This window comes from Amblyraja radiata, chromosome 7 (genome assembly GCF_010909765.2).
Source record: "Amblyraja radiata isolate CabotCenter1 chromosome 7, sAmbRad1.1.pri, whole genome shotgun sequence".
Classification (NCBI taxonomy): domain Eukaryota; kingdom Metazoa; phylum Chordata; class Chondrichthyes; order Rajiformes; family Rajidae; genus Amblyraja; species Amblyraja radiata.
The window spans coordinates 29,435,164-29,458,938 of NC_045962.1; the positions used below are offsets into that span (position 1 = coordinate 29,435,164).

A 23,775-nucleotide genomic window follows, 5' to 3' on the forward strand; every position below is an offset into this window, starting at 1 on the left:
ATGTAAGTTATTGGCAAAGTAATTTCAAAATACTGCTTTTCATTACCTTGTTTCATGTGTATAATTATTTTTCTAAAAAAATTACTCTGTAAAGTGGAGTTTTGATCCTCCACTCTCACTGGGACTCACGTATGCAGGTAGCTAAAATTGCCGTCTACGCTACACGCAGATGGCCATTGTTTGTCCCACATGCTATGATTTTAACCTGCTCTCATGAGAAGACGTAATGGAGAGTACCAGGAATATCATAAATCAGAGACATGGAGACGTGTAATGCAGAAAAGACCATGTGAATCTTGTTTATTTCACTCTCCGACTATTTTGTATATATGTGCATACATCGTAAATACACATGTATATTTATACCACTTGGCTTTTTACCCTTTGAAAGAAAAGAATGATTCACATATTCACTTGATTTACAGATTTAACCCACTCCAGGCTTTCTGCGTCTCTGATCTTCTCAAAGGAATATATTGTTGTCATTGTACTTTACATAAGTAAAGCATAATTTCTCTATTCCTTTTTTATTGCATAAGCTAAAATACTGTCCTTTCAATCTTTATCCCATTGTGGACATTGGACTTTGTCTATGGAAAAATGTACGACAATGCTGAGAACAAAATTCCGCACTTGCTCTATCCATTGTAATTGAGGTTCACTTGATTGTATTTATGTTGCTTATATCTGATCTGATTGGATAGCATGCCCAAACAAAGCTTTTCACTGTACATGTGACAATAATAAGCCTATAACCCTAAAACTAAAAGTTACAGTGTAATCTTGTGTTGCTTCTACCGGATTAACTTCTGGAATTGCACGTCTCTTCAATATTCTCTTGAATATTTCAATTCAATTCAATTCAATTTATTGTCATTTTGACCCCTTGAGGTCCAAACGAAATGCCGTTTCTGCAGCCATACATTACAAACAAATAGACCCAAGACACAACATATTTTACATAAACATCCATCACATTGCTGTGATGGAAGGCCAAAAAAACTTTTCTCTCCACTGCACTCTCCCCCCCGATGTCAGAGTCAAAGTCAAAGCCCCAGGCGGGCGATGGCGAATTGTCCCGTGGCCATTAAAGCCACGCCGGGTGATGCAAGGCCACGCACCGGGTCTTGGTGTTAGAGCCCCCGGCGTGCGCTAGCAAACTCCCGCGGCCATTCCAAGCCGCGCGGGGCGGTGATGTAGGCCCCGCTCCAGGTGCTCTTCAACCCCGCAACTCGGGCGGGAGAAGTCGCCGCTGCGGAAGCCCCGAAAAGCGGTCTCCCTCCAGGGACCCGCGGGCTCCCGGTGCCGTCCGCCAAACCCGTAGTTGCAGCCACCGAATCTCCGGGGGTCGGGCCGCAGCAGCGTCCACCACAGCTCCACCCGCTCTGGACTCGGCCGGCTCCGCGACGGTGAGGTGAGTAGTCGGCACCAGAGACCCCGGTTTTCCTGTTGGAGGCCGCTCCTCGTTGCAGCCCCAACGACAACGGAGACCCGACAAAGAAAAGGTCGGGTCTCCCGTGCAGGGAGAGATTTAAAAGTTACCCCCAACCCCCCCCACACCACCCCCACCCCCCCACACACATACCCCAACAAAAATAACAAAAACTACATTAAAACATAGACATAAAATAATAAAAACGCAGACGGACTGCAGAGGCCGCTGCTGACGAGAGTCGCGCCGCCTACACACGTAAGGGTTTTACATATAAACGTCAAATCGTGTCTCCTGTTTTCAAGAACATAGCTCTGCTATCCTTAACAAAAGGTATATCATCTTTTACTAATCTACTTGAGTTCTTTGTGGAATAGATTTGGGGAAACCAGTAGATCAGATGTATTTGGATTTTACAGGGCAGTAGATGATCTTCCATATGGGTCAACAAAGCTAGGGCAGATGGAATTAGGGTAATTTACAGATAGTCATAAAGCTTGGAAATAGGCCCTTTCACCCAACCTGCCCATGTTGACCAAGATGCACTATCTACACTAGCCACTCCTGACTGGGTTTTGGCCCATATCCCTCTAAGCCTATTCTATCTATGTACCTGTCCAAATGTATTTTCATTGTTGTTATAGTACCTGCCTCAAGTACCTCCTCTGGCAGCTTGTTCCACATAATCCCCCCGTGTGAAAAGGTTGCCCCTCAGATTCCTATTAAATCTTTCCTCTTTTGCCTTAAACCTATGCCTCCTCTTTCATGATTTCCCTAGTATGAGTGCTGTGTGCAGCTTCTCTATTCATTCCCCTCATGATCTTATACACATCTATAAGATCATCCCTCATCCTCTACACTCCAAGGAATAAAATCCTAGCCTGCCCAACCTTTCTCTATAGCTCAGGCCCTCAAGTCCTGATGTGGGTAGAAAATTGGTAATGGGCCTGTCCCACTTAGGCGACTTTTTACGCGACTGCAGGAGACTATGCTGTTGCCACAATTTTGCCGGTGATTGCCGGGGAGTCGCCTTCATGGTCGTGAGGAGTTCCCGCATTCTGGAAAATAATCGCGGCCTCATTATGGTCGCCGTGAATTTTTCAACATGTTGAAAAAATAGCGGCGACTAGAATGAAGCCGCCATGGAGAATAGCGAGAATTCTCGAGCTGTAGGTGGGTCGCCAGGAGGTCCTAATGGGTTGCCAAGAGGTCGAAGGTTCTCAGAGGTTCTCGTAGGTTGTAGCCGGTGCTGACCGGTGAATTTCATTGGCTCATTGGGAAAAAAAGGTAAGCAGTAGTTTTCAGAACCAAGGATAACCGACCGGTAATGTTAAATGTCTGCCGAGCTTCACAGCCGTGTATCTCTGGCTTCTTAAAAGTTGTCTCCCCTCTTTTAAAGGACTTACTGTACACTGTGCTTTAGTCATCTTTTTACAGCGCCGACCTTCTCATCCGTTCATCGCGGTGTCTGTCTGTATCACCTTGGCTTTGCACCGTGTGAATATTTTAAACAGCGCTCCTCCCGCTTGCCCTGTCCCCCGCCTGCATAACGGGCTGGTGAAGGAAGCAATGTGTTTGTGTGTGTGTGTTCCACTCTGACAGTCGCCGTTCCAGTTGCCGGTTTTTCAGGCGACTGCTGGCAATTTGACAGTCGCCGGCAGTCCACTGAAAAATCGCCTAAGTGGGACAGGCCCATTAGTGTTCGAGATGAAGTGTGGGTTCAAAACTGATCTTTCTTAGATTGGAAGGCTATAACTAATAAAGTCCCACAGGGATATGTTCTTGCAGCTTAGCTATTTGCAAATCTATACCCACACCGGTAATGACATTCCTTGAAGCAGAGACAATGGAATGCCTCTGCAGTTACCACAGTTGAGTTTATCCTCCTACTTGGTGGTCTAAAATATAGCATTCCTGAGACCCCCTGCATTGTCTCTCCACAGGCAACTTCCACTCCCCTGAGGAGGTTCCATAAAACCTTTATGGACAATCCAAACTGCAACAGAACTGAACTGAATGGAAATCCTCTGAGTGAGGCGTGATGGGTCAGAGACGGCTATCTCAAAGAACAAGGAAGTGATAGTTTAGTTTAGAAATACAGCATGGAAACAGACCTTTCAGCCTACTGAGTCCATGCTGAAGATTGATCACCCGTACACTAGTTCTATGTTATTTAGCATAACTCTTCCTGGTGGATTATTGAATACTTCATGATCCTAGGCTCACTCCAACATGGAACTGACATGCTGTAGTCATCAGTGCAGGCACCCCAACCTTGGGGTTTAGAATTATACTAGACTAAGTGGGACCCGTTGGGTCCCTGTCACACAGGAGGCCTGGTCCCCCAACGCAATATTCCACCACTCACCCATAGCAACTGCACAGGCGCACCTCATTTCCCCTCACCCCCAGCACTCTCTCCCCCTCCTCTTCACCCTCCCTTTTCTTTTCCCTCTCCTGCTCCACTCCCCCAATCCCTCCCTCACCTCTCTCTCCCTCTCCTTTCCGCTAACCTCAGCCACTCCCTCCCTCCCTCCGTAACTCCTCTCCCCTCCCTACACCCCTCCTATCCCTCTATTCCCCACTCCCTACCTCCCCCACTCCCCCCCTCCTCTACCCCCCCCCTCCTCCTCTCCCTCTATTCTCCCCTCTCCCTCCTCACCTCCTCCCTCTTTTCCCTCTCCTAACCTCCCCCAATTCCTCCTTCACCGCTCCTTTCCCCTACTCTCAGTTACTCCCTCATTCCCTCCATGACTCCCCTCCCTACTCCACTCTTCTCCCTCTATGCCCTCTCCTCCCCCACTCTCCCTCCCCAGGATCTCGAGGTTGCCGTTCCTTTCCCTTCTTCCGTGCCCCGGAGGAGCATCAGCCGTTGGCGCCCTCAGAGCCAGGCTTCGGATCGACCCAGAAGCACCAGCAGCTACAGCCGCACCGGTGTGTGGGCATTGGGGGGGGGGGGGGGGGGGGGGGAAGGGGGGAGCGCACACCGAAAAGACAGGGGAAGAGACATGGGGGAGAGGGGGGGTATCACGGGGGAGGGGGGCAGGAGCCAGCGAGGGGAAGGGGCTAGAACTGCAGGGCGTTGCGATGGCGGTGCTTTTGGGACTCACAGCGGGCGCTGAACGCTCTCCTCTGCCGGGATTAGATTCACCGCTTTCTGTTTGGCGACATCGCCGCGTCGTGCGGGCTGCTTCCGGTCGCTCCGAACATTGTGTCCGGTTGGAGATTTCCGCCGGCCTCCCTCAGCTCCAGTAAAGACGTGATGGCGCAGGAAGGGGTGGACCGTCCCGGGGAGTGACAGGAGAAGAGACTAATCCACGCGGGGCTGACTGACAGCAGAGATTGGTCTGCGCACGTGCGATTTTTACGATGTTTAAACCTCGCTGACTTTTACAATAGACCACCGATCGGAACGAAACTTGTTGCACTCGCAGCACAGGAGAACAGTGAGTGAGCTGGCGAAATATCGTAGCGCTATCTCGTACCGCTTTTGCGCAAATAGAGAAACCAAGCAAACTGGAAGAGCACCAGATCAGAGTTTTGGTTATGTATAGACTCCAACCTTTTGGGGGGGGGGGGGGGGGGGAGGGGATTCCTGTTTCATTTCTCAGAGGAAGACAAATTGGACCTCCTTGCCAACTTCAGGGAAGAAGACTAATCAATTGGTAAGGCAAAATAATGTGGGAAGCTATCTCCAGAGTGGACCCCTTCCTGACAAAATACTTGGACCATGATCTCCAAAACCCTGTTACACCAGAAAGATGAGCATGCAAGTTACCATGGCAACACCCATGATCCAAGCAAAGGTGCCTGTAAGGCATTCGGATTATCCATGTGAGGAACTGAAAACATGCATGAGGCACCTATGTCATGACAGGCCTTGACAACCACTAAACCAATCATTGCATAATCAGCTTTACTATCTCCATCAGCCTGGCTCCAAAACATCACTGCCAATAGAAACGTTGCCGTAAGAAGATCAATGCCAATGCTTTCAAGGACCCCATCCATCAATCCTGGTTTTAGACTTTCATGCTGAGGATATGTGCCCTTTATTTCTGACAGTTAAAACACTTTATCATTTGGAATTAACATGAGAGCTGTGGATAACTTCCATTACATCTGCAATAGCTATTCATGCCGTTCCACTTTTGATCTTGTTTTGGATTATGAAAGCAAGATCAAATGTGAGGATTCATCTGCTTAATAACTGATTGAATGTGTTCACCAGTTAAACTACAAACAAATTTATCATGCAGAATGTAGTCTAGGAGAGTGCCAATGTTGCATTGCCAAGGCAGATCTTCAATGAGGTGATGTACTCAATGCCAATCTTGCCTGATGCCTGATTTCTAGTTGTAGCTCTCCATAATTTCTGAGGATTTAGAATTGAGATGTTTGTGCTACAGGTGACTCTCCAGGGGGAGGGGGGGGAGAGTACCTTTTTTAGATTATTTTTGTTTTCGACTCCCATTCTTTGATGCTCTTCGAGTTACAGAAAATCGTAATTCTGACCATTTTGAACACAACCTCCCCTCCATGAAGTGGGGTCACCTATACTTTACAATGCAAAAGCATTATTTTTGCTTTCCATGGCATTATAAGATCTGCTAACATAATATCCTGAATGTGGGTGCACATTTATAATGTACATTTACATGCATGAACATTTATTGATGGTATTATTCATTTTTAAGAACGTGGTATGTCCTCTGATGCTGACACTACCACTATTAGTTGAAAGCTGATTGCCTAAGGTAAATGGTATTTTTTTTAGTAGATCCATTCTTGTTACTTGCCTTTTTAAACGGCAATGCAAAAGAGCCTTAAGATAGTAAATACGTGCTTCTTAAGGGAACAATCTTTTTGCACTTCCATAATCCATCAGTTTATGCAGACACATTCTCACCGTCATCATCAATTTCATTAAATTATTTGCTCTACAAAACATTCACATTTTATGTATGAACTGAAGGGCTCTTACACCCCATCGCATTCTCCAAAACTTCTGAAGCAACTAACTTGAGTCTGAGCTGGTATCTAACCCTGTCTTAATGTGGTCATGCTCTTCTGCACAAAGATTGAGGTGATCTTTGACCAAAGAAACTTACCAAGTGCCCTTTCAACTGGTACACAAAATTGCTGGGGAAACTCAGCGGGTGCAGCAGCATCTATGGAGCGAAGGAAATAGGCGACGTTTCGGGCCGAAACCCTTCTTCCTTCGATATTCCAGCATCTGCAGTTCCTTTTTAAGCCCTTTCAACTGTGCTGCTCCCCTTTCCTACTGAGCTTTGGCTAGTGTTCTCTCTTGTTCCTACTCTTGCTTGTATTCCCAAGGTTAATCATCTGTTGCCTCAAATTGCCACCATTGTTACCAACACTGTCAACTCTCAGGTAAGTTCCTTGAAATAACATTGTCCATTTTTTCCACTGCTTGAGGTCTATTATAACATCCACATTGCCAGTTTTGCTGATGGTTTCTTCTTCTGACGTCCCCTAGTTTTTAGAAATGTATCAGTTGGAGAACTGCTAAGACATGCATCTTTTTTGATTCACTTTCTCCAATTGCCCTGGGCATGTGCTTGTATGCCATACACATACTTCACACTTTCACATGCACTGCAATTCTCATTGGAAAACCACAGGGATCTTTTTTGTTAGGTCTAACATTTGTCTTGCAATTCCAAGTAAGGAAGCAGTTTTGGCTTAACCATCAGTTATGCTGTGTGAGAGACCTGAGGACAGAAACTGTAAAAAAGCAAGACCTTTTTTACACATATCTATACTTTAAATTCTGCAGCCACAGGGAAAATCAATGCTCCAGCTCTCTGTGCAAGGAGTTGTCCCACTGCGGCGACCTAATTGGCGAGTTTAGAAGAGTTTAGGAGAGTTTGAAAAAGTGTCATGTTGAAGACCTCCTTCGACTATGTAGAAGACCTCCTTCGACCTCCTTCGACTATGTTGAAGACTAGCTTCGACTAGCTTCGGGAAAATTGGACACCGAATAGTGGAGAGTGAAGACGACCTCCTTCAATCTCCTTCGACCTCCCTTTGACTATGTTGAAGACTATCTACTACCTTAGACTACCTTTGATTACGTTCGACTACCCTCGATTACCTTCAAATAACATGCCGAACTATTACGACCTACTTCGACTAAACCTACGAGTAAAAAAAAAATCAATTTTTTCCATGGCGACCTTTTTTTACTCGCGGACATTTTTCTGCATGGTGAAAAATACGCCGTGACCTAGCTGAGGTCTCGAGTACGCGGGGACTACTCTCGAGCATGAAGGAGAGTTAAAAAGACCTCGGAGGACCTCGTGTCGACCATGCTGCGAGTATGAGTCGAGGGCAAACTCTTCTAAACTCGCGAATTAGGTCGCCGCAGTGGGACAGGCCCTTAAGTCCAATTGACTCACCTGATGCTGTGTACGTTCCATTTGGCAATGGTTTCCTGCCCAAGCCATTGTCCTTTCATTCCCATCTCTCTCTCTCCCCTCCATCCCTCCCACCCACAGCCAGAACATCATACTTTAATTCTGGATCAAATTAAAGATTAAATTATTTATGTCTGTAATACAAAAGCAAAATGCAATGGATTCTATAAATCTGAACTAAAAACAGAATGTGCTGGAAGCACTTAACACTCTGGTAGCATCTGTGGAGAGCTAAACTATTAAATTGTGTAGGAAGGAGCTGCAGCTGCTTGTTTACAATGAAGATAGACACAAATTGCTAGAGTAACTCAGTGGGTCAGGCAGCATTTCTGGAGTAAAGGAATAGTTGACGTTTCGGGTCAAGACCCTTCTTCAGACTGAGTCATGGAAGAAGGAAACTAGAGGCATGAAAAGGTACAAAAAACAAATGAAAGGTAACTTGTCATATCGATATGTTCTATCAAAGCATTTGATTGTGTACTTCAAACTGGTTTTTAAGTTGCTGAAACAAAGACATTATCACATTGTTAGTGTTTCTGACTTTACATGAACTAACCTGTGAACATTGCTTTGGATTGCTGAACCATGGTCCAGGCTCACTATATGTACACAATATATGAGTACATTAATTTCAATGTAAGAAATGTGTACGTTTATTCAAACCTGTTCAATAAAACGTCATTTAAGAGCTAAAAAACTGCCTTTATATTTCAGCAAAACTCATTAATGTTCCTTTATGTAATAGGATTTGGATCTGCAGTTTTGTTCATTTCAATATTATCTACAAAGTATTAACTAAATTGTTACAGTCATTTGAATAGATTCAAAGCATTCATTTTTTTCTATTTCATTATCTGAATTACTAGGGTTAAAATATTAAATTTAACTATATATTTGTAATTACATGTGTGTTAAAAGTCTTTCATGAGTTGTAATTAAACATAAGGGAGGTTTTCTAATGAAGGCATAGTTTTAAGTTAATTAGCTTTTTCAGATTTGTATCATAATAGAAACTGATTCACCGCAAAAGATTTTTGAGACATGGTAAATCCCTCATTCACGGTCACTCACGATTTTTAGTATTCTTTTCCCAACTCTCTCTCTCTCCCCTCCAAGGTTGGTTCTTCTGTTTGCCTTAATTTGCTTCAGTTTTATTTGTTTGTGTTATTTAGCACATTGTAGCTTTTGAAAGATTCAAGTGGGTATCAGACACTTTCTAAGGGCTGAATCGGCCCATTGGACCATTCGCGGGGCCTTTCATCGCCCAGTGCAGCTTAGAATGAAACTACTGCAATGTGGCGATCGAGGCTCCCGATGTTGAAGCCCCCGCCGGCCGATTTTAAGCTGCGCCGGGCGATGAAAGGCCTCGCGAACGGGCCGATTCAAGCCCCACGATTCGGGGCAGACGAAGCTGTTGCTGGAGTTCGGAGTCAGTCACCAACCAGGTCAACTCCTGATGTTGCCGTCCACAGGGACCACAGCAGAAGCCTCCTAAGCCTCGCGTGTGTGTTGGTGCGGCCACCAAGGAATTGTGTGTCCCCCATGTTTTGATAGCGATTTCCGCCCCTGCTGAACACATCTTTTTTGCAGGGTTTGTGAAGTGGGAAGCCATTTACAGCACAGTGTCTCATGGCAATGTAGAATTACTGAATGAAAGCAGAACATGTAATGTTCATGGAGACCCATGAGACTGCCAATGCTGAAATCTTGAGCGAAAAACAAAGTGCTGTAATAACTCAGCAGGTCAGGAAGCATCTGTGGTGGGAAATGGACAGATAACATTTCGGGTCAGCATCTTTCTTCAGACTGATGGAGTAGAGGGGAGAAAGCTAGTAAAGAGAGATGAGGGCGGTCACAGTGGTGCAGTGGTAGAGTTGCTGCCTCACAGCGAATACAGCGCTGGAGACCCGGATTCAATCCCGACTATGGGTGCTGTCTGTACGGACAGTGGCGGACTGGGCAGCGAATACAGCGCTGGAGACCCGGATTCAATCCCGACTATGGGTGCTGTCTGTACGGACAGTGGCGGACTGGGTCTAAAAATATTGGTTGCCAGGATACACTTCATCAGGGGCCCACTTGATATAGGGGGCCCACTTCATCAGATTCACTTACCATCGGGCAAGCTGACACCCTGGCCAGTCCACCACTGTGTACGGAGTTTGTATGTTCTCCCTGTGACCTGTGTAGGTGTTCTCTGAGGTTTCCGCCCATACTCCAAACACGTACAGGTTTTTAGGTTAATTGGCTTGGTAAATGTAAAAATTGTCCCCACTGGGATAGTGTTAATGTGCAGGGATCGCTGGTTGGTGCAGACCGGTGGGCCGAAGGGCCTGTTTCCGCACTTTATCTCTAAACTAAACTAAACTAATGAGGGGAAGGGGTGGAACAAAAACTGGCAAGTGGTATGTGGATACAGCTGAGGAGGGATAGTAACAAAGGCTAGAGATGAAATGGAGGCCAAAGTGTATCAGATAAGGAAGGAAAAGGTGGGGTCAAATGTAAAGCCGGGGTGATGAATAGTGTGTGGTATGGTGGAACCAAGGTTCAAATAGTTTGCATTAGCTGTGAATTTGGAATCATATGGTGCAACACAATTGTAAAAGCTAACTGTTTCAGGACTGGACGAGGGATGGTCAAGATTATAAACAATGATCTCCTTACTTCTTTTCTTTATGTCTTATTCTCTTTTTCCTATTTTCTTTTCCTCAACTTTCTTCACTCATTCGTCTATTTTCTCTTTCTTCACACACTATATATCTCACGTCTTTCTATCCTTTACTATCTAATTTATTTTTCTTATTCCTATCTTTCTTTATTATAACAAAAAAAAAATAAGAAGCTGTACATAAAATGTATTATGGAAATATATATTAGGCACTTTGGTGCCATATGATTGTACTTCTAATAAAATAAAATATTTTTTTAAAGAGCTGTGAATTTAATAATAATAATAATAATAAATTTTATTTATGGGCGCCTTTCAAGAGTCTCAAGGACACCTTACAAAAATTTAGCAAGTAGAGGAAAAACATGTAAGGGGAATGAAATAAATAATAGAGACATGACTAGTACACAAATTAAAGACAGAAATTCAATTCAAAACACAATATGAGGCAATTCAAGCACAGATGAAAAGGGAGGGGGACGTGGGGCTAAGGATAGGCAGAGGTGAAGAGATGGGTCTTGAGGCGGGACTGGAAGATGGTGAGGGACACGGAATTGCGGATCAGTTGGGGGAGGGAGTTCCAGAGCCTGGGAGCTGCCCTGGAGAAGGCTCTGTCCCCAAAACTGCGGAGGTTGGACTTGTGGATGGAGAGGAGACCGGCTGATGTGGATCTGAGGGACCGTGAGGGCTGTTAGGGGGAGAGGAGGTCAGTGAGATATGGGGGGGCCAGATGGTGGAGGGCTTTGTAGGTGAGGACCAGGATTTTGTAGGTGATCCGGTGGGAGATGGGAAGCCAGTGAAGTTGTTTGAGGACTGGAGTGATGTGATGCCAGGATTTGGTGCGGGTGATGAGTCGGGCGGCTGCGTTCTGGACCAGTTGGAGTCGGTTGATGTAGGTGGAGCTGATGCCAAGGAGAAGTGAGTTGCAGTAGTCCAGTCGGGAGGAGATGAAGGCATGGATGAGTCTTTCAGCAGCGGGAGGTGTGAGAGAGGGTCTGAGTTTGGCGATGTTGCGGAGATGAAAGAAGGAGGTTTTAATAGAAGGAGGTTTTAATGACATGGCGGATGTGAGGCTCAAGGGAGAGGGTGGAATCAAAGATCACGCCAAGGTTGCGGGCCTGGGGAGATGGGGAGACAGTGGTGCCATCGATGGTGAGAGTGGGGTTATTGATTTTGCTGAGTGTGTATTTGGAGCCTATGAGGAGGAATTCTGTCTTATCGCTGTCGGGGCCTATTTACTCCGAACATGTACCTTTATATTAGTTTTACCATTTTGGAAAAGGATAAGAGGACAAAAGGACAAAGGACATTTATTGACACATACACCAATTGGTGCAGTGAAATTTGAGTTACCATGCAGCACAGAAATAAGATAAACACAACACTATATAATTTAACATAAAACATTAAAAAAAACATTCCCCCACAGCAGAATCAACGTTTCCTACTGTGAGGGAAGGCACCAAAGTTAAGTCCTCTTCCTCTGTTCACCCATGATCGGGGCCTATTGAGGCTTCCGCAGTCGCCGCATGGTGGCCCGATGTTTTAGGCCCTCGAACGGAAGAACACTCTCAGCGGCCCAGAGCCTCTGAATCGGCCGCTTCCTACCACGGCTTCTGAAGTCCACAGGCCAAGCTGGGCGGAGATTCAATGCTGACGCCCTCGGCGAGAGATCCCAGGCTCCACGATGTCATGGTCAGCGCCGCCCGCGGCTGGCAAGTCAGCGCCACCAGCAGCTGGAAGCTCCCGCCACCCGTGGCTGGAAACTCCACAGACCACAGCTCCACGGTGTTCAAAGTCGTCATTCCCAGCACTCCGGAGCTCCAACACAGCGATTCCCGGTAAGGCATCGCTTGCTCCGCGATGGAATCCAGTGCTGCGCCGCTGCTGAAGCTGAAGCTCTGGCCGGTCTCCGGCAGGAAAGGCTGCGCCAGTCCAGATAGTAGGAGGCGAAGATGCAGCTCGGAGAATAGTCGCATCCTCGACCAGGAAGTGACTAAGAAAAACAGTTTCCCTCTCCCCCCAGATAAAAAAGACTAAAAAGACTAAGCTGCAGGCGAGGCAGCCACACTCGATGGCGCCACCACTCGACTCGAGCTTGGTTTATATGATGAAAGTGTTCTTTTAGAATCTAGAAAACAACATTCATAATCACCTGTCAATCTCTTAGCTGTTCCAAATAAAATATGCCCAATGTACATAATAAATACTTCAAATCAAACTCCTCTATCTCTTCTGTTATTCAACCTAGCCTATTCTATATCCTCCACATATTACCAATATTGTTTGTTCTGCAGTGAACAACAATATTTAGTTTAGAGAGAAACTTCGGCCCACCAAGTCCATGCTGACCATTCACAATAAAAAACAAAGTTCTATATTATCCCTCTTTTGTATACACTTCCTACACACTTGGGGCAATTTACAGAGACATATTAGCCTACAAATACGCACATCTTTGGGATGTGAGGAAACCGGAGCACCTGGAAGAAATCCATGCTGTCACAGGAAGCTCCACACAGACAGCATCAGAGGTCATAATTGAGCCGGGATCAATATTTACAAGATCTTGTTTTTAATTCAGTGGCACAAACAATTTATAAAGTGATAAGTTTGTTTCACTCATCATGATCCTGGATCCCTTTTATATATAACCTTCTCTCAGTTATAGTCTCTTCCTGTATGTTCTGTTCCCACCTGAAGCATTTTACAATTTTGTACACTTAATTTCATCTACCTGAATATCTTTGCTTTTATTTCAGATTTCTAGTTCATTTTACCTTTCAAATGTATTCACTGATCCCTTGGGATATATTTCGAGGCAATTATTTGTTTCAACTCAATTAGTCCCTCAATTAATTTGTGATGGGGCTATTATTCATGTCTTGTGAATACTGAGAGAAAGTAACACCCTAATCATTGACAAAATAGCTGTTGCAAATGGTCTTTACAGCAAAAGCCTTCTTAAAAGGAAAGAGAATTGCAAGACAAAACAACAATAATTTACAATAATTAAAGAACAGTAACTATTACCAAGGTGAAATTACATTGTAAATTTATCTTTACCAGTCCAAGCTTTCCCACCAGAATTGGTTTTCTAATTTGATGTAACTTCTTTTGGAAATTGTTTAGTTTATTGGGACATGTAGCGAGGTAAAGTGAAAAGCTTTTGTTGCATACTAACGAGTCAACGGAAAGGCTATACATGATTACAATCGAGCCATCCATAAATGTGCAGATACATGATAAAGGGAATAATGTGAATAACCTTTAGTTAACAATTATGTTTGTACTTGAGATTTTATGTCTGATTCATTACTTAATATGTTCTTGAAATGGAAGGGCAGATTCACAGCAGGTTATGTTATGTTCTAATGTATTAAAAAAAAATAAAGTGAACATCAACAAACCATTTGATCATGATTAGATATGTGATGAAGACAGACTAATTTGTATCTTATCTAATGTCCATAACACGTCTTATTCCTCATTTATAAACTGCCTAAATTTGGCCTTTCCTATCTCAATAAGGTCATAAGGGATAGGAGTAGAATTAGGCCATCAAATCTACTCAGCCATTCAATCATGGCTGATTTATCTCTCCCTCCTAACCCCATCCTCCTGCCTTCTTCCCATAACCTCTGACACCTGTACTAATCAAGAATCTATCGATCTCTGCCTTAAAAATATCCACTGGCTTTGCCTCCACTGCCTTCTATGACAAAGAATTCCACAGATTCACCACTCTCTGACTACATAAATTTCTCCTCATCTCTTTTCTAAAAGAACGCCCTTTAATTCTGAGGCTATGACCTCTCGTCCTAGACTCTGCCACTAATGAAAACATCCTCTCCATATCCACTCTATCCAAGCCTTTCACTATTTTGTATGTCCCCTCTCATTCTTCTAAACTCCAGCGAGTACAGGCCCAGTGCCGACAATCATAGGTTAACCTACTCATTCCAGCGATCATTCTTGTAAACCTCCTCTGGACCCTCTCCAGAGCCAGCGCAACCTTCCTCAGATATGATGCTCAAAATTGCTCACAATATTCCAAATGTGGCCTTACCAGTGCCTAATAGAGTCTCAACATTACATCCCTGTTTTTGTATGCAAGCCCTCTTAAAATAAATGCTAGCATGAATTTGTTTTCTTTACTACTGATTTGACTTGCAGATTAATTTTTTGGGAATCCTGCACCAACATCCCCAAGTCTCTTTGCACGTCCAATTTCTGGATTCTCGCCCCATTTAGAAAATAGTCTACGCCTTTATTCCTACCACCAAAGTGCATGACTCCATACTTTGCTACACTATATTCACTCTGCCACTTCTCGGCCCACTCTCCCAGTCTGCCCAAGTCCTTCTGCAGAGTCCCTGCCCCTCCACCTATTTAATATCATCTACAAACATTGCCACAAAGCCTTCAATCCCCTCGTCCAAATCATTAAATAACAATGTGAAGTGTAACGGCCCCAACACCAGCCCCTGTGGAACTCCACTAGTCACTGACAGCCAACCAGAAAAAGTCCCCTTTATTGCAACTCTTTGTCTTTTGCCATCCAGCCAACCTGCTATCTATGCTAGTATCTGCCCTTTGATACCATGGGCTCTCATCTTCCTAAGCAGCCTAATGTGTGGCACCTTATCAAAGGCACCTTATCTGAATATCCAAGTAAACAACATCTACTGACTCTCCTTTGTCCTGCTATTTACTTCTTCAAAGAATTCCAGCAAATTTGTCAAGCAAAGCCATGCTGACTTCGCCCTATTTTATCGTGAACTTCTAAGTACTCCGTAACCTCATCCTTTATAATGGACTCTAAAATCTTACCAACCACCGAAGTCAGACTACAGTTCCCACTATTCTGCCCTGCTCCCTTTTTGTGCAGTGGGGAAATTATGACAATTTTCTAATTATCTGAGACCACTGACTCTAGTGATTCTTGAAATATCGCTATCAATGCTTCCACAATCTCTGCAGCCATCTCTTTCAGAACCCTAGGGTGCAGCCCATCTGGCCCAGATGACTTATCCACTTTCAGTCCTTTCAGCTTCCCAAGCACCTTCTCCCTAGTAATAGCCACTCTACTAACTTCCACACCCTGACTCTCTTGAATTTCAGGCACGTTGCTGGTGTCTTCCACTGTGAGGACTGATGCAAAATAGTTATTCAACTGCTCTGCCATTTCTTTATTCCCCATTATCACTTCTCCTGCATCATTCGCCAGCAGTCCAACGTCCACTCTTGCCTCTTTCATGCTCTTTATATAACTGAAGAAACTATTGCTGCTATATTATTTTATATTATTAACTTTTATATTATTGGCTAGCTTACCTTTGTATTTCATCTTTTCTCCCCGTATTGCCTTTTTAGTTTTTAGTTATCTTCTGAGGTTCTTTAAAAGCTTCCCAATCATCTGGCTTCCCACTAATCTTTGCTAGCCACGGTTGCCTCTTTCTCTCTTAATCTATGAATAGTGAAGATTTATCGCATACGTCCTGGCAGATATTGTTTTAATCAATAGAAATGATTGAGCCCACCTTGAGTTAGCTCATGGACTATTTAGTTCTAAACTGCAACACATCCCATGCCACAAAGTTTTCAATGATTCAAAAATGTTACATTCTATAGTGCATTCAGAAAGTAATCAGACCCCTTCACTTTTTCCACATTTTGTTATGTTACAGCCTGATTCTAAAATGGATTAAATTCATTTTTTTAATCATTAATCTACACACAATACCTCATAATAAAAAAGCGAAAATGGGTGTTCAGAAATCGTTGCAAAGTAATTAACAAGAAATAACTGAAATATTACATTTACATAAGTAAATAAGTAAATGTAATAAGACCCTTGCTGTGACATTCAAAATTGAGCTTCGGTGCATCCTGTTTCCAATTGATTATCCTTGAGATGTTTCTACAACTTGATTGGAGTCCACAAGTGGTAAATTAAATTGATTGGACATGATTTGGAAAGGCACACACCTGTCTATATAAGGTCCCACAGTTGACAGTGCATGTCAGAGCAAAAACCAAGCCATGAAGACGAAGGAATTGTCCGTAGACCTCCGAGACAGGATTGTGTTGAGACACAGATCTGGGGAAGGGTATAAAACAACTTTTGCAGAGTTGCAGGTCCCGAACAGCACAGTGGCCTCCGTCATTCTTAAATGGAAGAACTTTGGAACCACCAGGACTCTTCATAGAGCTGGCCGCCCGGCCAAACTGAGCAATTGGGGGAGAAGGGCCTTGGTCAGGGAGATGACCAAGAACCCAATGGTTACTCTGACAGAGCTCCAGAGTTCCTCTGTGGAGATGGGAGAACCTTCCAGAAGGACAACTATGTCGCAACATTCTGCCAATCAGGCCTTTATGGTAGAGTGGCCAGACGGAAGCCACTCCTCAGTAAAAGGCACATGACAGCCCTCTTGGAGTTTGCCAAAAGGCACCTAAACAAGATTCTCTGGTCTGATGAAACCAAGATTGAACTCTTTGGCCTGAATGCCAAGTGTCACATCTGGAGGAAACCAGACACCGCTCATCACCTGGCCAATACCATACCTACGGTGAAGCATGGTGGTGGCAGCATCATGCTGTGGGGATGTTTTTCAGCGGCTAGAACTGGGAGACTAGTCAGGATCGAGGAAAGATGAACGGAGCAAAGTACAGAGAGATCCTTGATGAAAACCTACTCCAGAGCATTCTGGACCACAGACTGGGGCGGAGGTTCACATTCCAACAGGACAACGACCCTAAGCACACAGCCAAGACAATGCAGGAGTGGCTTCGTGACAAGTCTGTGAATGTCCTTGAGTGGCCCAGCCAGAGCCCGGACTTGAACCCGATCGAATATCTCTGGAGGAACCTGAAAATAGCTGTGCATCGACGCTCCCCATCCAACCTGACAGAGCTTGAGAGGATCTGCAGAGAAGAATGGGAGAAATTACCCAAATGCAGGTGTGCCAAGCTTGTAGCGTGATACCGTCAAGAAGACTTGAAGCTGTAGTCGCTGCCAAAGGAGCCTCAATAAAGTTCTGAGTAAAGGGTCTGAATACTTATGTAAATGTGATATTTCAGTTATTTATTTTTAATTACTTTGCAAAAATTTCTAAACACCTATTCTTTTTTTTGGTATGGGGTACTGTGTATAGATTGATGATAAAAAAAAAGTATTTAATCAATTTTAGAATAAGGCTGTAACGTGACAAAATGTGGAAAAAGTTAAGGGGACTGAATAGTTTCTGAAAGCACTCTATAATTCATTTTCATTTGCTTATTAATTTCTCAGGAATTTGCCTTAGCTGGCAAGGCCAACATTTATTAAGAGCTAACTTCCCTTGAGAAGATGCCATGAGAAGCCTCCTGAACTATATAGTAGTCCTGCTGGTGAAGGTACTTCCACAGTGCTGTTAGACTTTATTTTTGACTTTAGAGATACAGCGCGGCAGCAGACCCTTCGGTCCACCTAGTCGTTCTCACCAGCAATCACCCCGTACCAAAGCCAATTAACCTACTAACCTGTACGTCTTTACAATGTGGGAGGAAACCGGAGCACTCAGAGAAAGCCCACGTAGTCATTAAGAGAACATACAAACTCTCTACAGACGGCACCCATATTCAGGATTGAACCCGGGTTTCGGGCCCTGTAAGACAACAACTCTACAGCTGCACCGCGGTCTGTGCCACCCCTCTACCTGTTGGGTATGAAGATCCAGTAGTGATGATGAATGACCACTAATATATTTTCAAGTTAGGATGCTGTCCAACTTAGAGGAGAGTTTACTGGTGGTGAAGCAACTGCTATGTGTTTTGCAGATGGTACACACAGCAGCCTCAGTGCACCAATGATGGACAAAATTAATGTTTAAGGTGATAATAGACTGTTAATCATGGAGGTTTCTTTGATCTGGAATTTTGAGTCTTTAGTTGAAGCAGCACTCACCTAGCCAAGTCAATTGTAATATATCATGCTTCTGACGAGCCTTGCGGATGGTGGAAACGTTTTGGGTGTTAGGAGATGGATAACCATTAGCTGTTGAAACTCTGAATTACTCTTGTAGCACAGTGTTTATGTGGCTAGTCCAGATGAATTTCTGGTCAATGGTAACTCTCAGGATATTGACTGTTAGAGCTTTAAACACTGTCATTGATATTCTGGGGCCTTATTTGTTGATCGATCTCCATCAATCACAGCCATTCAGTGAGATATGACTTGCAAGGACTGGGATACGCAGGTATATTCCTGTTGGCTGTTTAATTGTCCACCATAATTTGTGGCGAGATGCGTTAGGAGTGCAGAGCTTTGATATATTGGCAGTGCTTAGCTCTGTCTCTGGCTTCCTGTTTGTTGCAGTCTGTTGTAGCATAGATACATGTATTTACTCTGGCCTGATATCTCATCATTTTTATGTATGCCTGGTGCTGTTCCAAATATGCCCTTCTGCAGTCTTCATTGAACCAAGGTTGATCCATAGGTTGGTGGTACTGAAAGAGGGATAATAACATGGACATAAGGTTACTGCAAGTGCTGGTGTACATTTCTGCTGCTAATAATAATCCACAGTTCATTACTGTCCAGTTGTAATCTGCTAGATAGTACAGATCTTGAATTTAGCACAGTTGTGATATCATACAAGATGATGGATGGTGTCTTTGATGTGAAGATAGGACCACAACTGTGCCAATTGTTACTGTACCTATGCCTTCTTAACAGCAATCTGCACTGAGATTGGGTCTGCTGTGGACCTGTTGGGTAAGATGACAGGTTGCATCCCATCATGAAACAGATGTAAGCTGGAGTGAATTTCTGCTGTCTGCCCCAGTTAATGGGTCAATACCTTTAGTGAGGCAGTAGGACCACCCACTTACTTTCCACATCAAACACCTCATTCCCCACTGGTGGCGAAGTCTATAAACATCACATTGGCCTCATCAGCTTTCTCAGATCGCACAGAACTGGAGTGGAAACAAGTCAACATTGATCACAAGGAACTGCTGAAGAAAGAGATCTATATCTTCAATGTTGCTGTTTAGATAGTTTATTCAAAAAAATAAGTTCACAGTATTCCAGTGTGCAATCAAATGATTTTTGGCTCCCAGCCCAAAGAGAAGCTGTTTTAATCCTTATTGTACTTCATTAGTGGATCATTTTTAATTAATGAAAAGAGGGAATAAAACCATCATAACCTTTGTAGAGTATATAGAGAATTTGAAAAAACTTTTCTGGCTCAGTTGTTTAAAACCCCCCAAAATATTTGCATATATAATTTTTTTAAATGTAATGCATGTTGGCAAGAGTTCTGAGAGATGTTTGTTACAAATACCGAGTACAAGTCTCATAGGATAACATCTCAAAATATTAATTGAAATGATTCCAACATATCTTATATGTTTACTTGTGAAACATTAAACAAAGTTTTTCTTAAAGGAATCTAAGAACTTCAAATTAATGAGAAATTAAGACTATCAATGTTTTCAAACAAACAGTCGAATTAATATGAATGAGGACATGTCTTTAAAAGCAATTCGGTTTGTTTGTGTCTTTAAACAAATAAACATATTTTAAGCGAGTCAGAAAAGATCAAATGGTGGTGAATCTCTGGAACTCCCTGCCACAGAGGGTAGTCGAGGCCAGTTCATTGGCTATATTTAAGAGGGAGTTAGATGTGGCCCTTGTGGCTAAGGAGATCAGAGGGTATGGAGAGAAGGCAGGTACGGGATACTGAGTTGGATGATCAGCCATGATCATATTGAATGGCGGTGCAGGCTCGAAGGGCCGAATGGCCTACTCCTGCACCTAATTTCTATGTTTCTATGTTTCTAAATGTTTCTGATTACTGCACTGGTTAGAAGGAGCTGCTTCTTGCTTGGTAGTTTGACCAACAGAATATCTCTCCGCCTTCAAAGCTACACAGCTACGCTTTGTGCCAAAATGTAGAAATTGAGCTGCAGAAATTCAACAATGCAATTTCAGTCACTAATCAGGAGGTTTAGTTTATTATCGCATGTACTGAGGTACAGTGAAAAGTTTTCTTGTTGCATGCTATCCAATCAGCGGAAAGACTATACATGATAAAAGCCTTGTCCCACGGTACGAGTTCATTCCAAGAGTTCTCCCGATTTTGCCCTGATTCGAACTCGGAGATTTACGGTAATGGCCACTCGTCGGTACTCGGGGCTCTCATGAACATTTTTCATCATGTTGAAAAATCTTCACGAGTCTTCCCGTGCTTACCTGCCGTTAGCGAGTCTTCCCTGCCGTTAACGCTAAGAGACGTCCTTGAGCTCCGACGTACCCGCCACGTTCATTCTCCGTGCTTACCACGAGTTTCATTTTTTAAAAACTAGGGAGAGCTCTTGGAATGAACTCGTACCGTGGGACAGGGCTTTAACCCAGTGTACAGATTTGGGATAAAGGGAATAACGTTTAGTGCAAGATGAAGTCCAAGGAAGTCTGATTAAAGATAGTCCTAGGGTCTACAATTAGGTAAATTGTAGTCACTCTCCAGTAATCCTCTGCGATGGAAAACCAAGGTCAACGTGACAGACCTTTGTTGCTGTATTCATCTTTATTTTAAAATAAGATTAATGTAAATGGATGAATGATGGTTTGAAGGGCCTGTTTCCTATCTCTGATTTCAGGCCTGAGAACAGATTCTCTTCAATCTTGTAATTTTTTTAAAATTGCGTTGAACCAAGAGAGCTGGAGGTGGAAAGGAAACTTTCCACAGACTTGCAAATAAAAGTCGCCTCATTTCATGGCAATCCCAGGATCTAGTTCATAGTGAGGGGCCCTTAAAGAAAAAGTGATCACAATATGATAGAACGTTATATGCATTTCAAGAGAGGCTCAAATTAATCTGACACCAGAGACTAGAACTTAAATAAAGCCAATTCTGTGGGTATATCAGCTAACGTAGATCTGGAAACTTGACCAAGTCAATAAATAAAGGGAAAGACTGAAAAAATATATAAAGATCCTCAACAACTGCACATTCCATCATGAAATAGAAATTTCATAACAAAAGTAATCCATCCATGTCTAACTAAGGAGGTTAAGTACATTATTAAATTCAGAAACCATGATATACTGGGACCAGGATATCAGATTCACCTATTGCCAGTACTTTTACTTCTGGTGAGTGCCCGCACTGATAGTTGCGGCAGGGAAGCTTCTATCAGCCTGCTTGCCACATTGCTAGGAATTGCTCTATCATTGGATGGGGGTTTGCTGGAACAACTTAACGAGTCAGGCAATAACCTGGAGAATATAGACAGGTGACATTTCAGGTCACCTATCCATAGAGGGTAGACACAAAATGCTGGAGTAACTCAGCGGGACAGGCAGCATCTCTGGAGAGAAGGAATGGGTGGCATTTTGGGGCAAGACCCTTCTTCAAACTGATGTCAGAGGAGTGGCTGTGACACATATAGAATGTAGTCGGAGACTGTAAGACTGGTGGGAGAATTGGGAAGGGGGAGGGGATGGGGAGAGAGGGAAAGCAAGGGCTATTTGAAGTTGGAGAAGTCAATGTTCATACCGCTGTAGTGTAAGCTACCCCAGCAAAATATGAAGTGCTGTTCCGCCAATTTGCGCTGGGCCTCACTCTGACAACGGAGGAGGCCCAGGACAGAAAGGCCAGATTGGGAATGGGAGGGGAGTTAAGTGCTGAGCAACCGGGAGATCAGGTAGGTTTCACTTGGGTAGCTTACACCCCAGCGGTATGAACGTTGACTTCTCTAACTTCAAATAGTCCTTGCTTTCCCTCTCTCTCCATCCCCTCCCCCTTCCCAGTTCTCCCACCAGTCTTACTGTCTTTGTCCACATTCTATTTCTATCCCGCCCACTCCCCTGACATCAGCCTGATGAAGGGTCTCGACCCGAAACGTCACCCATTCTTTCTCTCCAGAGATGCTGCCTGTCCTGCTGAGTTACTCCAGCATTTTGTGTCTACCTTCGATTAAAACCAGCATCTCAATTTCTTTCCTACACCTATCCATAGATATTGCCTGACCTGCTGAGTTACTCCAGCAGATAGACAGAAAAAGCTGGAGTAACTCAGTGGGTCAGACAGCTCTCTGGAGAAAAGGAATAGGTGACGTTTCGGGTCAGAACCCTTCTTCAGACCTTTTACTCCAGCAGTTTTGTTTCCTTTTGCGTATTAACCAGCATCTGCAGTTCTTTGTTTCAACAAGTCATTGTAATACATTGGATGCTGATATCAATATTTAAATTAAAATATTTTACCACAAGGAGAGATAACCCCAACAATTCAAATAGAAAATGCTTCAAGCCTCAGAAACATTATTTTTCTTTCATTGGGAAGTGAAAGTTAATGAAGTCACAAGTTAATGTCTAATCACAAATCCAACTACTTTAAACCCTCACTGTGAAACCAAAAGTATCTGCATCGTAAATTAATGAAGATTTACAATAGTATTTGTTCAAAATATCGGAGGACATCGCATATTAACATAAGGTAGACAAAAATGCTGGAGAAACTCAGCGGGTGAGGCAACATCTATGGAGCGAAGGAAATAAGTGACGTTTCGGGTCGAGACTTCTTCAGACTGATGTGAGGGTGGGGGGGCGGGAAGAAGAAAGGAAGAGGCGGAGACAGTGGGCTGTGGGAGAGCTGGGAAGGGGAGGGGAAAGAAGGAGAAAGCAGGGACTACCTGAAATTGGAGAAGTCAATGTTTATACCGCTGGGGTGTAAACTACCTAAGCCAAATATGAGGTGCTGCTCCTCCAATTTACGGTGGGCCTCACTCTGGCCATGGAGGAGGCCCAGGACAGATAGGTCGGATTCGGAATGGGAGATGGAGTTGAAGTGCTGAGCTGCCGGGAGATCAAGTTGGTTATTGCGAACCGAGCAGAGGTGTTGGGCGAAGCGATCGCCAAGCCTACGCTTGGTCTCACCGATGTAGGGCAGCTGTCACCTAGAGCAGCAGATGCAATAGATGAGGTTGGAAGTGGTGCAGGTGAACCTCTGCCGCACCTGGAAAGACTGCTTGGGTCCTTGGATGGAATCAAGGGGGGAGGTAAAGTGACAAGTGTAGCCTTTCCTGCGGTTGCAAGGGAAAGTGCCAGGAGAGGGGGTGGTTTGGGTGGGAAGGGATGAATTGACCAGGGAGTTACGGAGGGAACAGTCTCTGCGGAAAGCCGAAAGGGGAGGAGATGGGGAGAAGTGGCCAGTGATGGGATCCCGTTGGAGGTGGCGAAAATGTCA

General features: G+C 44.0%; 1 protein-coding gene across 1 annotated transcript in view; it reads left to right on the forward strand.

Annotated features, from left to right (window-relative positions):
• myo3b (myosin IIIB) overlaps positions 1–23,775 on the forward strand; it is a 398,335-nt gene that overhangs the window by 321,793 nt on the left and 52,767 nt on the right. The gene's annotated exons all lie outside the window — the stretch shown is intronic.